The 5,026-nt window shown below is 35.5% G+C and overlaps 1 pseudogene; it reads left to right on the top strand.

Moving 5' to 3' along the window:
* The first annotated feature begins 2,555 nt into the window (after positions 1–2,555).
* LOC112651637 (dnaJ homolog subfamily A member 1-like) lies at positions 2,556–4,047 on the top strand (annotated as a pseudogene).
* The last annotated feature ends 979 nt before the right edge of the window (positions 4,048–5,026 follow it).

Genomic DNA, 5,026 nt, shown 5'->3' on the forward strand with positions numbered 1-5,026 from the left:
TAATTGTAATCACAGTGTGAATGCATTTTTACTCTGCCGCTCATATATCCTCGATCACAAGATATTTTCAAGATAGGTACGCCTGGGTGGCTCAGTGGTTGAGCATCTGCCTTTGGCTCAGGATGTGATCCCAGAGTCCCAGGATGGATTCCCTCATTGGGCTCTCTGTGGGGAGCCTGCTTCTACCTCTGCCTGTGTCTATGCTTCTCTCGGTGTTTTTCATGAATAAATAAATAAAATCTTAAAAAAAGATATTCTCAAGATATACTGCTATTATATTCATACACACTGTTTTGGTTCTATAGGACAAATTGTTAGTCTACAGCCCGTAGGCCAATTACCTGTTTTCATAAATAAAGTTTCACTGGAACACTGCCAGAGCCATTTGTTTCTAAATTCTACAGTTGCTTTTGTAGTGCAACAGAAAAGTTGACTATTTGCTACACACACCATATGGCCTGCAACCTAACAGATTTATTAACTTGCCCTTTAGGAAAAGATTACTAATGCTTCATACTATACTTTTTTCTGCGTTGGACATTAGAGTTCTTTCCAAATCTTTTGCATAGTATTTAAAATCCTGTGAGTATTTATGTGCATATCTATTTATCCTTGAAAAAGTTTTTTTTTTTTTCCTAAAGAAACATACTGAGGGTTACTAAATCAAAACATATACATATTTTGGTTTATTACAGCACTGATTTCAAAAAGTTTTGTACTAGTGGTTTATAGTACTTATAGTGGTTTATAATTTATACTAAGGTATAAATTACTACAGGTAGTGGTTTGGTTTATGGCATTTAATAGAATTTAGCCAATACTGAACATTCCTATGTATTTTAGTTTTTAACAGTTTATTATCATTTATATAAAATTTTTATTTTTGATAATGAAAGAAACACAACATTGACAAATTTTTCAAATTCTGATAAACTGATTCTAAAATTCACCTAGAAGAGAAAAAAGACAAGATTAATCAACAAAAAAAATTTAACTGAAAAATGGATGGCAGGAAAATTTTACCTAATGTCAAAAGATATAATAAAGCCAGATTTAACAAAATGTGGTGATATCGGCACAGAGTCAAACAGATCAATTAAACACAAGACTTCTGAGAGATATAAACCTTCCAATCTTGATAATTTTGTGAATTTTGTTTTGTGAATGTTGTGAATGTAGTTTTTAAAATCTGTGGGAAAATTATGCACTCTCCTATGAATGGTATTCTAATAATTTAGACTGTCCATTAAAAAAAAGTTAAGTTCTCACTTCACACTATACACAAGAAACAAATTCTAGAGGATTAACCAGTTACACATTTTAAAAACCATAGAAATATTTTAAAATAATTATAAGGAAAAATTAACTTGGATTGGTGAAAGCCTAAATAACGAAACATAGAATACAAATATCTGAAAAAAAAAAAAAAAAAAAAAGACTAACAGGTTTTCCAAATTTTAAAAGAAAAGAAAACTCCTCTAAAGGAAAATAATCATACTCAGAGTTTTAAAAAATAGTAACAAAGAGAATTTGCTCAGGATCTAGTTATAACATACACGGATTAATAGCTAATATACACACACATACACACACATTAATTAACTCAGTACAGATAAAAACTTAATAACTTGTCAGAAAATTATTTGGAATTGCATTAAAATGCAAGTGCCTACCCTTCAATTTAATAATTCTTCTTCCAGATACATATTCTATAGAAATACTTACACATGAAAAGTTATAAAGTCTTGTAATAATGAAAACTGTAAATAAACTAAATCAGTATGCAATGATTAAATAAATATATGTAACATATGCATAATAGGAAATTTTATTAAATACTTTAAAAGGGCGATGTAGATTTAGATAAACTAATGTGGAAACTGTCCAACATATAATATCATGAAAAGAAAAGCAAATTAGCAACATTATTTGGAAGAAGATCCTACTCATATAAAGTACATATACAACAAAATTACACATTTATATTACTAGGTATATTTCAGCAGTTATTCTAATCATTTCCATTTTTAGATGCACATATATACATACACATACACCTACTAGCATATATAAAGCTATTCCAAATAGACAAGGAAAGGCAAACCTAATTATTCTTTTGGATTAATTATGCAAAAGTACTGGGGAAAAAAAACAGTCTTGGAAGTCTAGGGTTTGGAAGAAATACACTATTAAGGAGTAGCGAGAGAATGCCCATTCCTCCCACATAATACCTGCAGCAAGTACACATGATCAAAAATATTCTTTGTGTCTCTCCATCTTGCAGCCTTAAAACGTCTGTCAAATGACTTTAGAATCAATGTAAGTCTCTTCTGTCCTGTTGACCACTGTATTGTAAAGCGATTAGGATAATGTCTGTGCATAGGAAGTACACAATATTTGTCAAATGAGTGTAGTATAAAATTTACTCTTTAGGGAACTTTCCAGAATGCTTGGTGAGACACGGAGGAGCAGCGGCTGTCCAAGCTGCACCCAGCAACGCGCTGCTCCCCCACACCAGCCTCAGCCCTCTCACCAGCTGTAAAAAATGGTGAAATAAAACCACTCACTATGATGTTTTGGGGATCAAACCCAATGCCACCCAGGAGGAATTGAAAAAGGCTCACAGGAAACTAGCCTTGAAGTATCACCCTGACAAGAATCCAAATGAAGGAGAGAAGGTTAAACAGATTTCTCGAGCTTATAAAGTGCTCTCTGATGCAAAGAAAAGGGAATTATATGACAAAGGAGGAGAACAGGCAATTAAAGAAGGTGGAGCTGGTGGTGGTTTTGGCTCCCCCATGGACATCTTTGATATGTTTTTGGGGGAGGAGGAAGGATGTAGAGAGAAAGGAATGGTAAAAATGTTGTACATCAGCTCTCAGTAACCTTAGAAGATTCATATAATGGTGCAACAAGAAAACTAGCTCTGCAAAAGAATGTGATTTGTGATAAATGTGAAGGCAGAGGTGGTAAGAAAGGAGCAGTCAAATGTTGTCCCAATTGCCGAGGCACTGGAATGCAAATAAGAATTCATCAGATAGGACCTGGAATGGTTCAGCAAATTCAATCTGTGTGCATGGAGTGCCAGGGCCGTGGGGGACGGATCAGTCCTAAAGATAGATGTAAAGGCTGCAATGGAAGGAAGATACTTCGAGAGAATAAGATTCCATTTTTTTAAAATATTTTTTATTGGAGTTCAATTTGCCAACATATGGCATAATAGCCAGTGCTCATCCTGTCAAGTGCCCCCCTTAGTGCCCATCACCTAGTCACCCCAACCCCCCACCCTCCTCCCTTTCCACTACAAGAGAAGATTCTAGAAGTGCATATTGACAAAAGCATGAAAGATGGCCAGAAGATAACATTCTATGGTGAGGGAGACCAAGAATCAGGACTGGAACCGGGAGATAGTATCATTGTTTTAGATCAGAAGGACCATGCTGTTTTTACTGGAGGAGGAGAAGAGGTGTATGGATATACAGCTGGTTGAAGCCTTGTGTGGCTTTCTTTTCTTTCTTTCTTTTTTTTTTTTAAAGATTTTATTTATTTATTCTTGAGAGACAGAGAGGCAGAGACACAGGCAGAGGGAGAAGCAGGCTCCATGCAGGAAGCCAACGTGGGACTCAATCCTGGGTCTCCAGGATCATGACCTGGGCTGAAGGCAGACACTAAACCGCTGAGCCACTCTGGCTGCCCCCTGTGTGGCTTTCAAAAGCCAGTATCTGAAGAAAAAGAAAAAAAAAAAAAGAAAAAGAAAAAAATCAAAAGCCAATATCTACTCTTGACAACCGAACCATTGTCATCACCACTTATCCAGGTCAGACTGTCAAGCATGGGGATACCAAGCGTGTGCTAAATGAAGGCATGCCAATTTATCGTAGACCATATGAGAAGGGTGGCCTAATCATCGAATTTTAGGTAAACTTCCCCGAGAATGGCTTTCTTTCTCCTGATAAACTTTCTTTGCTGGAAAAACACCTACATGAGAGGAAGGAAGTAGAAAAAACTGATGAAATGGACCAGGTGGAACTAACTGGTGGACTTTGATCCTAATCAGGAAAGACAGCACCATTATAATGGGGAAGCATATGACGATGATGAACATCATCCTAGGGGTGGTTAAGACCTCTTAATGGGGCCAGTGAATAACACTGCTGGCATTATAAATGCAATAGTGAATGAATGAAGGACTATAATCATTGCTCACTACTTGCTATTATTTTTGTTTTAATATTCAACTATAGTAGTGTTTCAAAAGTTAAATGATGAATAAACTCAAATATAAAAGCTCAAAAAATGTACTCTTTAAATTACTAACATAAAATCATGTTTAGAGGCAGGATTTATAAAACTAAACTGCAGTTTGGACACTGTATACACTTCTTCATCAATCCATTAGTTCAACTAAAGTGTATGTATACATGTATGAATGTATTTATTACATCCTTATTATTAGATAAGCCGATCATGGTTTCTGCCTTCAAGACACTTATACTGCATTGGAGAAGATAGATAAAAATTAAATAAATCATAAGAAGGAAAATATTAGGTAATTAAAGTGCTTTATGGTAGATAATTATTTTTCAAGTCACCTTTGGTCAAAAAATAAAGACTTCTCTGAGAAAGTAACATGATGCCACTGGTGTGTTGAGGTGAGAGATAATTTCACCCCCAAGAGGACATGTGGCAGTGCCTGGAAACATTCTCATTACAACCTGAGGGGAGAAAAGAGGTGTGCTACTGGTACCTAACAGAGTCCAGGGATAATCCTGAATATCCTATAAAGCATGGGACCCCCTCACCCACAACAAAAAAAATTACCCACACCTTACCATTAATAGTACAGAGACTGAGAAATCCCACATGAAGCTAAAATCAATATGGTAAAAACTGATCAACCTTGAGTTGCCTGCTGGAAAAACATTCCAGGCAAAGGAAATAGCTACAGCAGGTATCCTAAAATGGGAACTTGTTTAATGTGTTTGAGAAGGGAGAAGAAATCTATCATTTTGAGAAGAGAAAGTGG

Source organism: Canis lupus, chromosome 4, assembly GCF_003254725.2.
Source record: "Canis lupus dingo isolate Sandy chromosome 4, ASM325472v2, whole genome shotgun sequence".
NCBI classification, from domain to species: Eukaryota; Metazoa; Chordata; class Mammalia; order Carnivora; family Canidae; genus Canis; species Canis lupus.